Source organism: Copidosoma floridanum, unplaced genomic scaffold, assembly GCF_036245765.1.
Source record: "Copidosoma floridanum isolate Cflo_tuat_1 unplaced genomic scaffold, Cflo_Japanese_pri ptg000034l, whole genome shotgun sequence".
Taxonomy (NCBI): Eukaryota; Metazoa; Arthropoda; class Insecta; order Hymenoptera; family Encyrtidae; genus Copidosoma; species Copidosoma floridanum.
Window position 1 is genome coordinate 9,395,334 of NW_028321911.1, and position 23,156 is coordinate 9,418,489.

The following is a 23,156-nucleotide window of genomic DNA, read 5'->3' on the forward strand; positions in this document are numbered from 1 at the left end:
TAAAATAACAGAAGCGCCAATCCCCACACAACACTGGGCGCTTACTGGCCGCTTCGTTTATTATTTAAAAAAATAATTAACTCATGTACCAATCACCACACAACCCAGGGCACTTATAGGCCGCTTTGTTTTTAAATATAATAGATAAAATAACACAAGCACCAATCTCCACACAACCTGGGGCGCTTACTGGCCGCTTTGTTTTTTAATATAATAAATAAAATAACACAAGTGCCAATCTCCACACAACCCGGGGCGCTTACTGGCCGCTTTGTTTATTATTTAAAAAAATAATTAACGCAGGTACCAATCACCACACAACATGGAGCGCATACTGGTTGCTTTGATAATTAATATAATAAATAAAATAACACAAGCACCAATCCCCACACAACCTGGGGCGCTTACTGGCCGCTTTGTTTTTAATATAATAAATAAAATAACAGAAGCGCTATCCCCACACAATTCGAGGCGCTTACTGGCCGCTTTGTTTTTGAATATAATAAATAAAATATTACAAGCGCCATACCCCACACAATCTAGGGCGCTTACTGGCCGCTTTGTTAATTAATATAATAAATAAAATAACAGAAGTGCCAATCCCCACACAACCCGGGGCGCTTACTGGCCGCTTTGTTTATTATTTAAAAAAATAATTAACGCAGGTGTCAATCACCACACAACCCGAAGCGCATACTGGTTGCTTTGATAATTAATATAATAAATAAAATGACACAAGCGCCAATCCCAACACAACCCGGGGCGCTTACTGGCCGCTTTGTTTTTTGATATAATAAATAAAGTAACACAAGCGCCAATCCCCACACAACCCGGGGCGCTTACTGGCCGCTTTGTTTTTTAATATGATAAATAAAATAACACAAGCGCCAATTCCCACACAACCTGGGGCGCTTTTTGGCCGCTTTGTTAATTAATATAATAAATAAAAAAACAGAAGCGCCAATCCCCACACAACCCGGGGCGTTTACTGGCCGCTTTGTTTTTTAATATAATAAATAAAATAACACAAGCGCTAATCCCCACACAACCTGGGGCGCTTACTGGCCGCTTTGTTAATTAATATTATAAATAAAATAACAGAAGCGCCAATCCCCACACAACCCGGGGCGCTTACTGGCCGCTTTGTTTATTATTTAAAAAAATAATTAACGCAGGTGTCAATCACCACACAACCCGAAGCGCATACTGGTTGCTTTGATAATTAATATAATAAATAAAATGACACAAGCGCCAATCCCAACACAACCCGGGGCGCTTACTGGCCGCTTTGTTTTTTGATATAATAAATAAAGTAACACAAGCGCCAATCCCCACACAACCCGGGGCGCTTACTGGCCGCTTTGTTTTTTAATATAATAAATAAAATAACACAAGCGCCAATCCCCACACAACCTGGGGCGCTCACTGGCCGCTTTGTTTTTTAATATAATAAATAAAATAACACAAGCGCCAATCTCCACACAACCTGGGGCGCTTACTGGCCGCTTTGTTTATTATTTAAAAAAATAATTAACGCAGGTACCAATCACCACACAATTCGGAGCGCATACTGGTTGCTTTGATAATTAATATAATAAATAAAATAACACAAGCACCAATCCCCACACAACCTGGGGCGCTTACTGGCCGCTTTGTTTTTTAATATAATAAATAAAATAACACAAGCGCCAATCTCCACACAACCCGGGGCGCTTACTGGCCGCTTTGTTTATTATTTAAAAAAATAATTAACGCAGGTAATAATCATCACACAACCCGGAGCGCATACTGGTTGCTTTGATAATTAATATAATAAATAAATTAACACAAGCGCCAATCCCCACACAACCCGGGGCGCTTACTGGCCGCTTTGTTTTTAAATATAATAAATAAAATAAAAGAAGCGCCAATCCCCACACAACCTGGGGCGCTTACTGGCTGCTTTGTTAATTAATACAATAAATAAAATAACAGAAGCGCCAATCCCCACACAACCCGGGGCGCTTACTGGCCGCTTTGTTTATTATTTAAAAAAATAATTAACGCAGGTACCAATCACCACACAACCCGGAGCGCATACTGGTTGCTTTGATGATTATTATAATAAATAAAATGACACAAGCGCCAATCCCCACACAACCCGGGGCGCTTACTGGCCTCTTTGTTTTTTAATATAATAAATAAAATAACAGAAACGCTATCCCCACACAACCCAGGGCGCTTACTGGCTGCTTTGTTTTCAAATATAATAAATAAATCAACACAAGCGCCATACCCCACACAACCTGGCGCGCTTACTGGCCGCTTTGTTAATAATTATAATAAATAAAATAACAGAAGCCCCAATCCCCACACAACCCGAAGCGCATACTGGTTGCTTTGATAATTAATATAATAAATAAAATGACACAAGCGCCAATCCCCACACAACTTGGGGCGCTTACTGGCCGCCTGTTTTTTTAAAATAATAAATAAAATAACACAAGCGCCAATCCCCACACAACCTAGGGCGCTTACTGGCCGCTTTGTTTTTTAATATAATAAATAAAATGACACAAGCCCCAATCCCCACACAACCTGGGGCGCTTACTGGTTGCTTTGTTAATTAATATAATAAATAAAATAACAGAAGCCCCAATCCCCACACAACCCGGGGCGCTTATTGGCCGCTTTGTTTATAATTTAAAAAAATAATTAACGCAGGTACCAATCACCACACAACCCGGAGCGCTTACTGGTTGCTTTGTTAATCAATATAATAAATAAAATGACACAAGCGCCAATCCCCACACAACCCGGGGCCCTTACTGGCCGCTTTGTTTATTGTTTAAAAAAATAATTAACACATGTACCAATCACCACACAACCCGGAGCGATTACTGGCCGCTTTGTCTATTATTTAAAAAAATAATTAACTCATGTACCAATCCCCACACATCCCGGGGCGCTTACTGGCCGCTTTGTTAATTAATATAATAAATAAAATAACAGAAGCGCTATCCCCACAGAACCCAGGGCGCTAACTGGCCGCTTTGTTTTTTAATATAATAAATAAAGTAACACAAGCGCCAATCCCCACACAACCTGGGGCGCTTACTGGCCGCTTCGTTTATTATTTAAAAAAATAATTAACTCATGTACCAATCACCACACAACGCGGAGCGCATACTTGTTGCTTTGATAATTAATATAATAAAAAAATTAACACAAGCGCCAATCCCTACACAACCCGGGGCGCTTACTGGCAGCTTTGTTTTAAAATATAATAAATAAAATAACACAAGCGCCAATCCCCACACAATCTGGGGCGCTTACTGGCCGATGTGTTAATTAATATAATAAATAAAATAACAGAAGCGCCAATCCCCACACAACACGGGGCGCTTACTGGCCGCTTTGTTTATTATTTAAAAAAATAATTAACTCATGTACCAATCACCACACAACCCGGGGCGCTTACTGGCCGCCTGTTTTTTTAAAATAATAAATAAAATAACACAAGCGCCAATCCCCACACAACCTAGGGCGCTTACTGGCCGCTTTGTTTTTTAATATAATAAATAAAATGACACAAGCCCCAATCCCCACACAACCTGGGGCGCTTACTGGTTGCTTTGTTAATTAATATAATAAATAAAATAACAGAAGCCCCAATCCCCACACAACCCGGGGCGCTTACTGGCCGCTTTGTTTTTTAATATAATAAATAAAATGACACAAGCCCCAATCCACACACAACCTGGGGCGCTTACTGGTTGCTTTGTTAATTAATATAATAAATAAAATAACAGAAGCCCCAATCCCCACACAACCCGGGGCGCTTATTGGCCGCTATGTTTATAATTTAAAAAAATAATTAACGCAGGTACCAATCACCACACAACCCGGAGCGCTTACTGGTTGCTTTGTTAATCAATATAATAAATAAAATGACACAAGCGCCAATCCCCACACAACCCGGGGCCCTTACTGGCCGCTTTGTTTATTATTTAAAAAAATAATTAACACATGTACCAATCACCACACAACCCGGAGCGATTACTGGCCGCTTTGTCTATTATTTAAAAAAATAATTAACTCATGTACCAATCCCCACACATCCCGGGGCGCTTACTGGCCGCTTTGTTAATTAATATAATAAATAAAATAACAGAAGCGCTATCCCCACAGAACCCAGGGCGCTAACTGGCCGCTTTGTTTTTTAATATAATAAATAAAGTAACACAAGCGCCAATCCCCACACAACCTGGGGCGCTTACTGGCCGCTTCGTTTATTATTTAAAAAAATAATTAACTCATGTACCAATCACCACACAACGCGGAGCGCATACTGGTTGCTTTGATAATTAATATAATAAAAAAATTAACACAAGCGCCAATCCCTACACAACCCGGGGCGCTTACTGGCAGCTTTGTTTTAAAATATAATAAATAAAATAACACAAGCGCCAATCCCCACACAATCTGGGGCGCTTACTGGCCGATTTGTTAATTAATATAATAAATAAAATAACAGAAGCGCCAATCCCCACACAACACGGGGCGCTTACTGGCCGCTTTGTTTATTATTTAAAAAAATAATTAACTCATGTACCAATCACCACACAACCCGGGGCGCTTACTGGCCGCTTTGTTTTTTAATATAATAAATAAAATAACACAAGCACCAATCCCCACACAACCTGGGGCGCTCACTGGCCGCTTTGTTTTTTAATATAATAAATAAAATAAAAGAAGTGCCAATCCCCACACAACCTGGGGCGCTTACTGGCCGCTTTGTTTATTATTTAAAAAAATAATTAACTCATGTACCAATCACCACACAACGCGGGGCGCTTACTGGCCGATTTGTTAGTTAATATAATAAATAAAATAACACAAGCGCCAATCCCCACACAATCTGGGGCGCTTACTGGCCGATTTGTTAATTAATATGATAAATAAAATAACAGAAGCGCCAATCCCCACACAACACGGGGCGCTTACTGGCCGCTTCGTTTATTATTTAGAAAAATAATTAACTCATGTACCAATAACCACACAACCCGGGGCGCTTACTGGCCGCTTTGTTTTTTAATATAATAAATAATATAACACAAGCACCAATCCCCACACAACCTGGGGCGCTCACTGGCCGCTTTGTTTTTTAATATAGTAAATAAAATAAAAGAAGCGCCAATAACCACACAACACGGGGCGCTTACTGGCCGCTTTGTTTATTATTTAAAAAAATAATTAACTCATGTACCAATCACCACACAACCCGGGGCGCTTACTGGCCGCTTTGTTTTTTAATATAATAAATAAAATAACACAAGCACCAATCTTCACAAAACCTGGGGCGCTCACTGGCCGCTTTGTTTTTTAATATAATAAATAAAATAAAAGAAGCGCCAATCCCCACACAACCTGGGGCGCTTACTGGCCGCTTTGTGTATTAATATAATAAATAAAATAACAGAAGTGCCAATCCCCACACAACCCGGGGCGCTTACTGGCCGCTTTGTTTATTTTTTAAAAAAATAATTAACGTAGGTACCAATCACCACACAACTCGGAGCGCATACTGGTTGCTTTGATAATTAATATAATAAATAAAATAACAGAAGCGCCAATCCCCACACAACCTAGGGCGCTTACTGGCCGCTTTGTTTCTTAATATAAAAAATAAAATAACACAAGCGCCAATCCTCACACAACCCGGGGCGCTTACTGGCCGCTATGTTTTTCAATATAATAAATAAAATAACACAAGCGCCAATCCCCACACAACCCGTGGCGCTTACTGGCCGCTTTGTTTATTAATCGAATGAATGAAATAAAAAATAACATTCTGGAGCGTTAGATGATGATTTTAAAAATTAATAGAATCGATAAAGTAATAACACGAATGCCCATTACCAAACTATAAAAAGCATTTTCTAGTTGCGCTTGATTTTTTTTATTATTTGATGCTTCCTTCAAACAAATGATGCAACCAGTAAGCGCCCCGGGTTGTGTGGGGATTGGCGCTTGTGTTATTTAATTTATTCTAAATAAATAAAGAGAGCAGTAAGCGCCTTAAGTTGAGTGTTAATTGGTGCATGTGTTATTTAATTTATGCTAAATAAAAAAAGAGACTAGTAAGCGCCTCGGGTTGTGTGAAGATTGGCGCTTCTGTTATTTTATTTATTAAATTAAAAAACAAAGCGGCCAGTAAGCACCCGGGGTTGTGTGGGGATTGGCGCTTGTGTTATTTTATTTATTATATTAAAAAACAAAGCAGCCAGTAAGCACCCCGGGTCGTGTGGGGATTGGCGCTTGTGTTATTTTATTTATTATATTTAAAAACAAAGCAACCAGTAAGCACCCTGGGTTGTGCGGGGATTGGTACTTGCGTTAACTATTTTTTATATAATAAACAAGCCGGCCAGTAAGCGCCCAAGGTTGAGTGGGGATTGGCGCTTGTGTTATTTAATTTGTTCTAAATAAATAAAGAGAGCAGTAAGCGCCCCGGGTTGAGTGGGAATTGGCGCTTATGTTATTTTATTTATTATATTAAAAAACAAAGTGGCCAGTAAGCGCCCTGGGTTGTGTGGAAATTGGCGCTTGTGTCATTTTATTTATTATATTAATCAACAAAGCAACTAGTAAGCGCTCCGGGTTGTGTGGTGATTGGTACCTGCGTTAATTATTTTTTTAAATAATATACAAAGCGGCCAGTAAGCGCCCCGGGTTGTGTGGGGATTGGCGCTTGTGTTATTTTATTTATTATATTAAAAAACAAAGCGGCCAGTAAGCGCCCCGGGTTGTGTGGGGATTGGCGCTTGTGTTACTTTATTTATTATATTAAAAAACAAAGCGGCCAGTAAGCGCCCCGGGTTGTGTGGGGATAGCGCTTCTGTTATTTTATTTATTATATTAATTAACAAAGCGGCCAGTAAGCGCCCCGGGTTATGTGGGGATTGGCGCTTGTTTTATTTTATTTATTATATTAATTAACAGAGCAACCAGTAAGCACCCTGGGTTGTGCGGGGATTGGTACTTGCGTAGATTATTTTTCATTTAATAAACAAGCCGGCCAGTAAGTGCCCCCGGTGGAGTGGGGATTGGCGCTTGTGTTATTTAATTTATTCTAAATAAATGAAGAGAGCAGTAAGCGCCCCAAGTTGAGTGGCAATTGGCGATTGTGTTATTTAATTTATTTTCAATAAATAAAGAGACTAGTAAGCGCCCCGGGTTGTGAGGGGATTGGCGCTTGTGTTATTTTATTTATTATATTAAAAAAAAAAGCGGCAAGTAAGCGCCCCAGGTTGTGCGGGGATTGGCGCTTGATTTATTTTATTTATTATTTTAAAAAACAAGGCGGCCAGTAAGCGCCCCGTGTTTTGTGGGGATTGGCGCTTGTGTCATTTTATTTATTATATTAATTAACAAGGCAACAAGTAAGCGCTCCGGGTTGTGTGGTGATTGGTACCTGCGTTAATTATTTTTTTAAATAATAAACAAAGCGGCCAGTAAGCGCCCCGGGTTGTGTGGGGATTGGCGCTTGTGTTATTTCATTTATTATATTAAAAAACAAAGCAGCCAGTAAGCGCCCCAGGTTGTGTGGAGGTTGGAATCCCCAAACAACCCGGGGCGCTTACTGGCCGCTTTGTTTATTATTTAAAAAAATAATTAACGCAAGTACCAATCACCACACAACCCGGAGCGCTTACTGGTTGCTCTGTTAATTAACTAATAAATAAAATAACAAAAGCGCCAATCCCCACACAACCCGGGGCGCTTACTGGCTGCCTTGTTTTTTAAAATAATAAATAAAATAACACAAGCGCCGATCCCCACACAACCCGGAGCGCTTTCTGGTTGCTTTGTTAATTAATATAATAGATAAAATAACAGGAGCGCCAATCCCCACACAACCCGGGGCGCTTACTGGCCGCTTTGTTTTTTAATACAATAAATAAAATAACACAAGTGCCAATCCCCACACAACCTGGGGCGCTTACTGGCCGCTTTGTTTTTTAATATAATAAATAAAATAACACAAGCGCCAATCCCCACACAACCCGGGGCGCTTACTGGCCGCTTCGTTTATTATTTAAAAAAATAATTAACGCAGGTACCAATCACCACACAACCTGGAGCGCTTACTGGTTGCTTTGTTAATTAATATAATAAATAAAATAACAGAAGCGCCAATCCCCACACAACCCAGGGCGCTTACTGGCCGCTTTGTTAATTAATATAATAAATGAAATAACAGAAGCGCTATCCCCACACAACCCGATGCGCTTACTGGCCGCTTTGTTTTTTAATATAATAAATAAAGTAACACAAGCGCCAATCCCCACACAACCCGGGGCGCTTACTGGCCGCTTTGTTCTTTAATATAATAAATAAAATAACACAAGCGCCAATTCCCACACAACCTGGGGTGCTTACTGGCCGCTTTGTTTTTTAATATAAAAAATAAAATAACACAAGCGCCAATCCCCACACAACCCGGGGCGCTTACTGGCCGCTATGTTTTTTAATATAATAAATAAAATAACACAAGCGCCAATCCCCACACAACCTGGGGCGCTTACGGGCCGCTTCGTTTATTATTTAAAAAAATAATTAACTCATGTACCAATCACCACACAACACGGGGCGCTTAAAGGCCGCTTTGTTTTTTAATATAATAAATAAAATAACACAAGCACCAATCCCCACACAACCTGGGGCGCTTACTGGCCGCTTTGTTTTTTAATATAATAAATAAAATAACAAAAGCGCCAATCCCCACACAACCCGAGGCGCTTACTGGCCGCTTTGTTTATTATTTAAAAAAATAATTAACGCAGGTACCAATCACCACACAACGCGGAGCGCATACTGGTTGCTTTGATAATTAATATAATAAATAAATTAACACAAGCGCCAATCCCCACACAACCCGGGGCGCTTACTGGCCGCTTTGTTTTAAAATATAATAAATAAAATAACACAAGCGCCAATCCCCACACAATCTGGGGCGCTTACTGGCCGATTTGTTAATTAATATAATAAATAAAATAACAGAAGCGCCAATCCCCACACAACACGGGGCGCTTACTGGCCGCTTTGTTTATTATTTAAAAAAATAATTAACTCATGTACCAATCACCACACAACCCGGGGCGCTTACTGGCCGCTTTGTTTTTTAATATAATAAATAAACTAACACAAGCACCAATCCCCACACAACCTGGGGCGCTCACTGGCCGCTTTGTTTTTTAATATAATAAATAAAATAAAAGAAGCGCCAATCCCCACACAACCTGGGGCGCTTACTGGCCGCTTTGTTTATTATTTAAAAAAATAATTAACTCATGTACCAATCACCACACAACGCGGGGCGCTTACTGGCCGATTTGTTAATTAATATAATAAATAAAATAATACAAGCGCCAATCCCCACACAATCTGGGGCGCTTACTGGCCGATTTGTTAATTAATATAATAAATAAAATAACAGAAGCGCCAATCCCCACACAACACGGGGCGCTTACTGGCCGCTTCGTTTATTATTTAGAAAAATAATTAACTCATGTACCAATCACCACACAACTCGGGGCGCTTACTGGCCGCTTTGTTTTTTAATATAATAAATAAAATAACACAAGCACCAATCCCCACACAACCTGGGGCGCTCACTGGCCGCTTTGTTTTTTAATATAATAAATAAAATAAAAGAAGCGCCAATCCCCACACAACACGGGGCGCTTACTGGCCGCTTTGTTTATTATTTAAAAAAATAATTAACTCATGTACCAATCACCACACAACCCGGAGCGCATACTGGTTGCTTTGATAATTAATATAATAAATAAAATAACAGAAGCGCCAATCCCCACACAACTCGGGGCGCTTACTGGCCGCTTTGTTTATTATTTAAAAAAATAATTAACGCAGGTACCAATCACCACACAACCCAGAGCGCATACTGGTTGCTTTGATAATTAATATAATAAATAAATTAACACAAGCGCCAATCCCCACACAACCTGGGGCGCTTACTGGCCGCTTTGTTTTAAAATATAATAAATAAAATAACACAAGCGCCAATCCCCACACAATCTGGGGCGCTTACTGGCCGATTTGTTAATTAATATAATAAATAAAATAACAGAAGCGCCAATCCCCACACAACACGGGGCGCTTACTGGCCGCTTTGTTTATTATTTAAAAAAATAATTAACTCATGTACCAATCACCACACAACCCGGGGCGCTTACTGGCCGCTTTGTTTTTTAATATAATAAATAAAATAACACAAGCACCAATCCCCACACAACCTGGGGCGCTCACTGGCCGCTTTGTTTTTTAATATAATAAATAAAATAAAAGAAGCGCCAATCCCCACACAACCTGGGGCGCTTACTGGCCGCTTTGTTTATTATTTAAAAAAATAATTAACTCATGTACCAATCACCACACAACGCGGGGCGCTTACTGGCCGATTTGTTAATTAATATAATAAATAAAATAATACAAGCGCCAATCCCCACACAATCTGGGGCGCTTACTGGCCGATTTGTTAATTAATATAATAAATAAAATAACAGAAGCGCCAATCCCCACACAACACGGGGCGCTCACTGGCCGCTTCGTTTATTATTTAGAAAAATAATTAACTCATGTACCAATCACCACACAACCCGGGGCGCTTACTGGCCGCTTTGTTTTTTAATATAATAAATAAAATAACACAAGCACCAATCCCCACACAACCTGGGGCGCTCACTGGCCGCTTTGTTTTTTAATATAATAAATAAAATAAAAGAAGCGCCAATCCCCACACAACACGGGGCGCTTACTGGCCGCTTTGTTTATTATTTAAAAAAATAATTAACTCATGTACCAATCACCACACAACCCTGGGCGCTTACTGGCCGCTTTGTTTTTTAATATAATAAATAAAATAACACAAGCACCAACCCACACACAACCTGGGGCGCTCACTGGCCGCTTTGTTTTTTAATATAATAAATAAAATAAAAGAAGCGCCAATCCCCACACAACCTGGGGCGCTTACTGGCCGCTTTGTTAATTAATATAATAAATAAAATAACAGAAGCGCCAATCCCCACACAACCCGGGGCGCTTACTGGCCGCTTTGTTTATTATTTAAAAAAATAATTAACGCAGGTACCAATCACTACACAACCCGGAGCGCATACTGGTTGCTCTGATGATTAATATAATAAATAAAATGACACAAGCGCCAATCCCCACACAACCCGGGGCGCTTACTGGCTGCTTTGTTTTTTAATATAATAAATAAAATAACAGAAGCGCTATCCCCACACAACCCGGGGCGCTTACTGGCCGCTTTGTTTTTAAATATAATAAATAAAATAACACAAGCGCCATACCCCACACAACCTGGGGCGCTTACTGGCCGCTTTGTTAATTAATATGATAAATAAAATAACGGAAGCGCCAATCTCCACACAACCCGGGGCGCTTACTGGCTGCTTTGTTTATTTTTTAAAAAAATAATTAACGCAGGTACCAATCACCACACAACCCGGAGCGCATACTAGTTGCTTTGATAATTAATATAATAAATAAAATAACAGAAGCGCCAATCCCCACACAACTCGGGGCACTTACTGGCCGCTTTGTTTATTATTTAAAAAAATAATTAACGCAGGTACCAATCACCACACAACCCGGAGCGCATACTGGTTGCTTTGATAATTAATATAATAAATTAAATAACACAAGCGCCAATCCCCACACAACCCGGGGCGCTTACTGGCCGCTTTGTTTTTTAATATAATAAATAAAATAACACAAGCGCCAATCCCCACATAACACGAGGCGCATACTAGCCACTTTGTTTATTATTTAAAAAAATAATTAACGCAGGTACCAATCACCACACAACCCGGAGCGCTTACTGGTTGCTTTGTTATTCAATATAATAAATAAAATGACACAAGCGCCATTCCCCACACAACCCAGGGCACTTACTGGCCGCCTTGTTTTTTAAAATAATAAATAAAATAACACAAGCGCCAATTCCCACACAACCTGGGGTGCTTACTGGCCGCTTTGTTTTTTAATATAATAAATAAAATAACACAAGCGCCAATCCCCACACAACCCAAGGCGCTTACTGGCCGCTATGTTTTTTAATATAATAAATAAAATAACACAAGCGCCAATCCCCACACAACCCGGGGCCCTTACTGGCCGCTTTGTTTATTATTTAAAAAAATAATTAACACATATACCAATCACCACACAACCCGGAGCGCTTACTGGTTGCTTTGTTAATTAATATAATAAATAAAATAACAGCAGCGCCAATACCCACACAACTTGGGGCGCTTACTGGCCGCTATTTTTTTTAATATAATAAATAAAATAACACAAGCGCCAATCTCCACACAACCCAGGGCGCTTACTGGCCGCTTCGTTTATTATTTAAAAAAATAATTAACTCATGTACCAATCACCACACAACCCGGGGCGCTTATAGGCCACTTTGTTTTTTAATATAATAAATAAAATAACACAAGCACCAATCCCCACACAACCTGGGGCGCTTACTGGCCGCTTTGTTTTTTAATATAATAAATAAAATAACACAAGCGCCAATCTCCACACAACCCGGGGCGCTTACTGGCCACTTTGTTTATTATTTAAAAAAATAATTAACGCAGGTACCAATCACCACACAACCCGGAGCGCATACTGGTTGCTTTGATAATTAATATAATAAATAAATTAACACAAGCGCCAATCCCAACACAACCCGGGGCGCTTACTGGCCGCTTTGTTTTTAAATATAATAAATTAAATAACACAAGCGCCAATCCCCACACAACCTGGGGCGCTTACTGGCCGATTTGTTAATTAATATAATAAATAAAATAACAGAAGCGCCAATCCCCACACAACACGGGGCGCTTACTGGCTGCTTTGTTTTTTGATATAATAAATAAAGTAACACAAGCGCCAATCCCCACACAACCCGGGGCGCTTACTGGCCGCTTTGTTTTTTAATGTAATAAATAAAATAACACAAGCGCCAATCCCCACACAACCTAGGGCGCTTACTGGCCGCTTTGTCTTTTAATATAATAAATAAAATAAAAGAAGCGCCAATTCCCACACAACCCGAGGCGCTTACTGGCCGCTTTGTTTTTAAATATAATAAATAAAATACACAAGCGCCATACCCCACACAACCTGGGGCGCTTACTGGCCGCTTTGTTAATTAATATGATAAATAAAATAACAGAAGCGCCAATCTCCACACAACCCGGGGCGCTTACTGGCCGCTTTGTTTATTATTTAAAAAAATAATTAACGCAGGTACCAATCACCACACAACCCGGAGCGCTTACTGGTTGCTTTGTTAATCAATATAATAAATAAAATGACACAAGCGCCAATCCCCACACAACCCGGGGCGCTTACTGGCCGCTTTGTTTATTATTTAAAAAAAAAATTAACGCAGGTACCAATCCCCACACAACCCGGGGCGCTTACTGGCCGCTTTGTTTTTTAATATAATAAATAAAATAACTTAAGCGCCAATCCCCACATAACCCGAGGCGCTTACTGGCCGCTTTGTTCATTATTTAAAAAAATAATTAACGCAGGTACCAATCACCACACAACCCGGAGCGCTTACTGGTTGCTTTGTTAATCAATATAATAAATAAAATGACACAAGCGCCAATCCCCACACAACCCAGGGCACTTACTGGCCGCCTTGTTTTTTAAAATAATAAATAAAATAACACAAGCGCCAATTCCCACACAACCTGGGGTGCTTACTGGCCGCTTTGTTTTTTAATATAATAAATAAAATAACACAAGCGCCAATCCCCACACAACCCAAGGCGCTTACTGGCCGCTATGTTTTTTAATATAATAAATAAAATAACACAAGCGCCAATCCCCACACAACCCGGGGCCTTTACTGGCCGCTTTGTTTATTATTTAAAAAAATAATTAACACATATACCAATCACCACACAACCCGGAGCGCTTACTGGTTGCTTTGTTAATTAATATAATAAATAAAATAACAGCAGCGCCAATACCCACACAACCCAGGGCGCTTACTGGCCGCTTTGTTAATTAATATAATAAATAAAATAACAGAAGCGCTATCCCCACACAACCCGGGGCGCTTACTGGCCGCTTTGTTCTTTAATATAATAAATAAAATAACACAAGCGCCAATTCCCACACAACCTGGGGCGCTTACTGGCCGCTTTGTTTTTTAATATAATAAATAAAATAACACAAGCGCCAATCCCCACACAACTTGGGGCGCTTACTGGCCGCTATTTTTTTTAATATAATAAATAAAATAACACAAGCGCCAATCTCCACACAACCCAGGGCGCTTACTGGCCGCTTCGTTTATTATTTAAAAAAATAATTAACTCATGTACCAATCACCACACAACCCGGGGCGCTTATAGGCCACTTTGTTTTTTAATATAATAAATAAAATAACACAAGCACCAATCCCCACACAACCTGGGGCGCTTACTGGCCGCTTTGTTTTTTAATATAATAAATAAAATAACACAAGCGCCAATCTCCACACAACCCGGGGCGCTTACTGGCCACTTTGTTTATTATTTAAAAAAATAATTAACGCAGGTACCAATCACCACACAACCCGGAGCGCATACTGGTTGCTTTGATAATTAATATAATAAATAAATTAACACAAGCGCCAATCCCAACACAACCCGGGGCGCTTACTGGCAGCTTTGTTTTTAAATATAATAAATAAAATAACACAAGCGCCAATCCCCACACAACCTGGGGCGCTTACTGGCCGATTTGTTAATTAATATAATAAATAAAATAACAGAAGCGCCAATCCCCACACAACACGGGGCGCTTACTGGCCGCTTTGTTTATTATTTAAAGATATAATTAACTCATGTACCAATCATCACACAACCTGGGGCGCTTACTGGCCGCTTTGTTTTTTAATATAATAAATAAAATAACACAAGCACCAATCCCCACACAACCTAGGGCGCTTACTGGCCGCTTTGTCTTTTAATATAATAAATAAAATGAAAGAAGCGCTAATTCCCACACAACCCGAGGCGCTTACTGGCTGCTTTGTTTTTTAATATAATAAATAAAATAACACAAGCGCCAATCCCCACACAACCTGAGGCGCTTACTGGCCGCTTTGTTAATTAATATAATAAATAAAATAACAGAAGCGCTATCCCCACACAACCCGGGGCGCCTACTGGCCGCTTTGTTTTTTGATATAATAAATAAAGTAACACAAGCGCCAATCCCCACACAACCCGGGGCGCTTACTGGCCGCTTTGTTTTTTAATGTAATAAATAAAATAACACAAGCGCCAATCCCTACACAACCTGGGGCGCTTACTGGCCGCTTTGTTAATTAATATAATAAATAAAAAAACAGAAGCGCCAATCCCCACACAACCCGGGGCGCTTACTGGCCGCTTTGTTTTTTAATATAATAAATAAAATAACACAAGCGCCAATCCCCACACAACCTGGGGCGCTTACTGGCCGCTTTGTTAATTAATATAATAAATAAAATAACAGAAGCGCCAATCCCCACACAACCTGGGGCGCTTACTGGCCGCTTCGTTTATTATTTAAAAAAATAATTAACTCATGTACCAATCACCACACAACCCGGGGCGCTTACTGGCCGCTTTGTTTTTTAATATAATAAATAAAATAACACAAGCGCCAATCCCTACACAACCTGGGGCGCATACTGGTTGCTCTGATAATTAATATAATAAATAAAATGACACAAGCGCCAATCCCCACACAACCCGGGGAGCTTACTGGCCGCTTTGTTTTTTAATATAATAAATAAAATAACAGAAGCGCCAATCCCTACACAACCCGGGGCGCTTACTGGCCGCTTTGTTTATTATTTAAAAAAATATTTAACGCAGGTACCAATCACCACACAACCCGAAGCGCATACTGGTTGCTTTGATAATTAATATAATAAATAAAATGACACAAGCGCCAATCCCCACACAACCCGGGGCGCTTACTGGCCGCTTTGTTTTTTAATATAATAAATAAAATAACACAAGCGCCAATCCCCACACAACCTGGGGCGCTTACTGGCCGCTTTGTTAATTAATATAATAAATAAAATAACAGAAGCGCCAATTCCTACACAACCCGGGGCGCTTACTGGCCGCTTTGTTTATTATTTAAAAAAATAATTAACGCAGGTACCAATCACCACACAACCCGAAGCGCATACTGGTTGCTTTGATAATTAATATAATAAATAAAATGACACAAGCGCCAATCCCCACACAACCCGGGGCGCTTACTGGCCGCTTTGTTTTTTAATATAATAAATAAAATAACACAAGCGCCAATCCCCACACAACCTGGGGCGCTTACTGGCCGCTTTGTTAATTAATATAATAAATGAAATAACAGAAACGCTATCCCCACACAACCCGGGGCGCTTACTGGCCGCTTTGTTTTCAAATATAATAAATAAAATAACACAAGCGCCATACCCCACACAACCTGGGGCACTTACTGGCCGCTTTAGTAATTATTATAATAAATAAAATAACAGAAGCGCTAATCCCTACACAACCCGGGGCGCTTACTGGCCGCTTTGTTTATTATTTAAAAAAATAATTAACGCAGGTACCAATCACCACACAACCCGAAGCGCATACTGGTTGCTTTGATAATTAATATAATAAATAAAATTACACAAGCGCCAATCCCCACACAACCTGGGGCGCTTACTGGCCGCTTTGTTAATTAATATAATAAATAAAATAACAGAAGCGCTATCCCCACACAACCCGGGGCGCTTACTGGCCGCTTTGTTCTTTAATATAATAAATAAAATAACACAAGCGCCAATTCCCACACAACCTGGGGCGCTTACTGGCCGCTTTGTTTTTTAATATAATAAATAAAATAACACAAGCGCCAATCCCCACACAACTTGGGGCGCTTACTGGCCGCTATTTTTTTTAATATAATAAATAAAATAACACAAGCGCCAATCTCCACACAACCCAGGGCGCTTACTGGCCGCTTCGTTTATTATTTAAAAAAATAATTAACTCATGTACCAATCACCACACAACCCGGGGCGCTTATAGGCCACTTTGTTTTTTAATATAATAAATAAAATAACACAAGCACCAATCCCCACACAACCTGGGGCGCTTACTGGCCGCTTTGTTTTTTAATATAATAAATAAAATAACACAAGCGCCAATCTCCACACAACCCGGGGCGCTTACTGGCCACTTTGTTTATTATTTAAAAAAATAATTAACGCAGGTACCAATCACCACACAACCCGGAGCGCATACTGGTTGCTTTGATAATTAATATAATAAATAAATTAACACAAGCGCCAATCCCAACACAACCCGGGGCGCTTACTGGCAGCTTTGTTTTTAAATATAATAAATAAAATAACACAAGCGCCAATCCCCACACAACCTGGGGCGCTTACTGGCCGATTTGTTAATTAATATAATAAATAAAATAACAGAAGCGCCAATCCCCACACAACACGGGGCGCTTACTGGCCGCTTTGTTTATTATTTAAAGATATAATTAACTCATGTACCAATCATCACACAACCTGGGGCGCTTACTGGCCGCTTTGTTTTATAATATAATAAATAAAATAACACAAGCACCAATCCCCACACAACCTAGGGCGCTTACTGGCCGCTTTGTCTTTTAATATAATAAATAAAATGAAAGAAGCGCTAATTCCCACACAACCCGAGGCGCTTACTGGCTGCTTTGTTTTTTAATATAATAAATAAAATAACACAAGCGCCAATCCCCACACAACCTGAGGCGCTTACTGGCCGCTTTGTTAATTAATATAATAAATAAAATAACAGAAGCGCTATCCCCACACAACCCGGGGCGCCTACTGGCCGCTTTGTTTTTTGATATAATAAATAAAGTAACACAAGCGCCAATCCCCACACAACCCGGGGCGCTTACTGGCCGCTTTGTTTTTTAATGTAATAAATAAAATAACACAAGCGCCAATCCCTACACAACCTGGGGCGCTTACTGGCCGCTTTGTTAATTAATATAATAAATAAAAAAACAGAAGCGCCAATCCCCACACAACCCGGGGCGCTTACTGGCCGCTTTGTTTTTTAATATAATAAATAAAATAACACAAGCGCCAATCCCCACACAACCTGGGGCGCTTACTGGCCGCTTTGTTAATTAATATAATAAATAAAATAACAGAAGCGCCAATCCCCACACAACCTGGGGCGCTTACTGGCCGCTTCGTTTATTATTTAAAAAAATAATTAACTCATGTACCAATCACCACACAACCCGGGGCGCTTACTGGCCGCTTTGTTTTTTAATATAATAAATAAAATAACACAAGCGCCAATCCCTACACAACCTGGGGCGCATACTGGTTGCTCTGATAATTAATATAATAAATAAAATGACACAAGCGCCAATCCCCACACAACCCGGGGAGCTTACTGGCCGCTTTGTTTTTTAATATAATAAATAAAATAACAGAAGCGCCAATCCCTACACAACCCGGGGCGCTTACTGGCCGCTTTGTTTATTATTTAAAAAAATATTTAACGCAGGTACCAATCACCACACAACCCGAAGCGCATACTGGTTGCTTTGATAATTAATATAATAAATAAAATGACACAAGCGCCAATCCCCACACAACCCGGGGCGCTTACTGGCCGCTTTGTTTTTTAATATAATAAATAAAATAACACAAGCGCCAATCCCCACACAACCTGGGGCGCTTACTGGCCGCTTTGTTAATTAATATAATAAATAAAATAACAGAAGCGCCAATTCCTACACAACCCGGGGCGCTTACTGGCCGCTTTGTTTATTATTTAAAAAAATAATTAACGCAGGTACCAATCACCACACAACCCGAAGCGCATACTGGTTGCTTTGATAATTAATATAATAAATAAAATGACACAAGCGCCAATCCCCACACAACCCGGGGCGCTTACTGGCCGCTTTGTTTTTTAATATAATAAATAAAATAACACAAGCGCCAATCCCCACACAACCTGGGGCGCTTACTGGCCGCTTTGTTAATTAATATAATAAATGAAATAACAGAAACGCTATCCCCACACAACCCGGGGCGCTTACTGGCCGCTTTGTTTCCAAATATAATAAATAAAATAACACAAGCGCCATACCCCACACAACCTGGGGCACTTACTGGCCGCTTTAGTAATTATTATAATAAATAAAATAACAGAAGCGCTAATCCCTACACAACCCGGGGCGCTTACTGGCCGCTTTGTTTATTATTTAAAAAAATAATTAACGCAGGTACCAATCACCACACAACCCGAAGCGCATACTGGTTGCTTTGATAATTAATATAATAAATAAAATTACACAAGCGCCAATCCCCACACAACCTGGGGCGCTTACTGGCCGCTTTGTTAATTAATATAATAAATAAAATAACAGAAGCGCTATCCCCACACAACCCGGAGCGCTTACTGGTTGCTCTGTTAATTAATATAATAAATAAAATGACACAAGCGCCAATCTCCACACAACCCGGGGCGCTTACTGGCTGCCTTGTTTTTTAAAATAATAAATAAAATAACACTGGCGCCAATCCCCACACAACCTGGAGCGCTTACTGGCCGCTTTGTTTTTTGATATAATAAATAACATAACACAAGCGCCAATCCCCACACAACCCGGAGCGCTTACTAGCCGTTATGTTTCTAATATAATTAATAAAATAACACAAGCGCCAATCCCAACACAACCCGAAGACCTTACTGGCCGCTTTGTTTATTATTTAAAAAAATAATTAACACATGTACCAATCACTACACAACCCGGAGCGCTTTCTGGTTGCTTTGTTAATTAATATAATAGATAAAATAACAGAAGCGCCAATCCCCACACAACCCGGGGCGCTTACTGGCCGCTTTGTTGTTTAATATAATAAATAAAATAACACAAGTGCCAATCCCCACACAACCTGGGGCGCTTACTGGCCGCTTTGTTTTTTAATATAATAAATAAAATAACACAAGCGCTAATCCCCACACAACCCGGGGCGCTTACTGGCCGCTTTGTTTATTATTTAAAAAAATAATTAACGCAGGTACCAATCACCACACAACCCGAAGCGCTTACTGGTTGCTTTGTTAATCAATATAATAAATAAAATGACACAAGCGCCAATCCCCACACAACCCGGGGCACTTACTGGCCTCCTTGTTTTTTAAAATAATAAATAAAATAACACAAGCGCCAATCCCCACACAACCCGGGGCGCTTACTGGCCGCTATGTTTTTTAATATAATAAATAAAATAACACAAGCGCCAATCCCCACACAACCCGGGGCCCTTACTGGCCGCTTTGTTTATTATTTAAAAAAATAATTAACACATATACCAATCACCACACAACCCGGAGCGCTTACTGGTTGCTTTGTTAATTAATATAATAAATAAAATAACAGAAGTGCCAATCCCCACACAACCCAGGGCGCTTACTGGCCGCTTTGTTAATTAATATATTAAATAAAATAACAGAAGCGCTATCCCCACACAACCCGGGGCGCTTACTGGCCGCTTTGTTTTTTAATATAATAAATAAAGTAACACAAGCGCCAATCCCCACACAACCCGGGGCGCTTACTGGCCGCTTTGTTCTTTAATATAATAAATAAAATAACACAAGCGCCAATTCCCACACAACCTGGGGCGCTTACTGGCCGCTTTGTTTTTTAATATAAAAAATAAAATAACACAAGCGCCAATCCCCACACAACCTGGGGCGCTTACTGGCCGCTTTGTTTATTATTTAAAAAAATAATTAACACATATACCAATCACCACACAACCCGGAGCGCTTACTGGTTGCTTTGTTAATTAATATAATAAATAAAATAACACAAGCGCCAATTCCCACACAACCTGGGGCGCTTACTGGCCGCTTTGTTTTTTAATATAAAAAATAAAATAACACAAGCGCAAATCTCCACACAACCCGGGGCGCTTACTGGCCGCTTTGTTTATTATTTAAAAAAATAATTAACGCAGGTACCAATCACCACACAACGCGGAGCGCATACTGGTTGCTTTGATAATTAATATAATAAATAAATTAACACAAGCGCTAATCCCCACACAACCCGGGGCGCTTATAGGCCGCTTTGTTTTTTAATATAATAAATAAAATAACACAAGCACCAATCCCCACACAACCTGGGGCGCTTACTGGCCGCTTTGTTTTTTAATATAATAAATAAAATAACACAAGCGCAAATCTCCACACAACCCGGGGCGCTTACTGGCCGCTTTGTTTATTATTTAAAAAAATAATTAACGCAGGTACCAATCACCACACAACGCGGAGCGCATACTGGTTGCTTTGATAATTAATATAATAAATAAATTAACACAAGCGCTAATCCCCACACAACCCGGGGCGCTTACTGGCCGCATTGTTTTTAAATATAATAAATAAAATAACACAAGCGCCAATCCCCACACAATCTGAAGCGCTTACTGGCCGATTTGTTAATTAATATAATAAATAAAATAACAGAAGCGCCAATCCCCACACAACACGGGGCGCTTTCTGGCCGCTTTGTTTATTATTTAAGAAAATAATTAACTCATGTACCAATCACCACACAACCCGGGGCGCTTACTGGCCGCTTTGTTTTTTAATATAATAAATAAAATAACACAAGCACCAATCCCCACACAACCTGGGGCGCTCACTGGCCGCTTTGTTTTTTAATATAATAAATAAAATAAAAGAAGCGCCAATCCCCACACAACCTGAAGCGCTTACTGGCCGCTTTGTTTATTATTTAAAAAAATAATTAACTCATGTACCAATCACCACACAACCCGGGGCGCTTACTGGCCGATTTGTTTATCATTTCAAAAAATAATTAACGCAGGTACCAATCACTACACAACCCGGAGCGCATACTGGTTGCTCTGATGATTAATATAATAAATAAAATGACACAAGCGCCAATCCCCACACAACCCGGGGCGCTTACTGGCTGCTTCGTTTTTTAATATAATAAATAAAATAACAGAAGCGCTATCCCCACACAACCCGGGGCGCTTACTGGCCGCTTTGTTTTTAAATATAATAAATAAAATAACACAAGCGCCATACCCCACACAACCTGGGGCGCTTACTGGCCGCTTTGTTAATTAATATGATAAATAAAATAACAGAAGCGCCAATCCCCACACAACCCGGGGCGTTAACTGGCCGCTTTGTTTATTTTTAAAAAAAATAATTAACGCAGGTACCAATCACCACACAACCCGGAGCGCATACTGGTTGCTTTGATAATTAATATAATAAATAAAATAACAGAAGCGCCAATCCCCACACAACCCAGGGCGCTTACTGGCCGCTTTGTTTATTATTTAAAAAAATAATTAACGCAGGTACCAATCACCACACAACCCGGAGCGCATACTGGTTGCTTTGATAATTAATATAATAAATTAAATAACACAAGCGCCAATCTCCACACAACCCGGGGCGCTTACTGGCCGCTTTGTTTTTTAATATAATAAATAAAATAACACAAGCGCCAATCCCCACACAACCCGGGGCGCTTACTGGCCGCTTTGTTTATTATTTAAAAAAGAATTAACGCAGGTACCAATCACCACACAACTCGGAGCGCTTACTGGTTGCTTTGTTAATTAATGTAATAAATAAAATGACACAAGCGCCGATCCCCACACAACCCGGGGTGCTTACTGGCCTTTTTGTTTTTTAATATAATAAATAAAATAACACAAGCGCCAATCCCCACACAACCCGGGGCGCTTACTGGCCGCTTTGTTTATTATTTAAAAAAGAATTAACGCAGGTACCAATCACCACACAACTCGGAGCGCTTACTTGTTGCTTTGTTAATCAATATAATAAATAAAATGACACAAGCGCCAATCCCCACACAACCCGGGGCACTTACTGGCCGCCTTGTTTTTTAAAATAATAAATAGAATAACACAAGCGCCAATCCTCACACAACCTGGGGCGCTTACTGGCCGCTTTGTTAATTATTTAAAAAAATAATTAACTCATGTACCAATC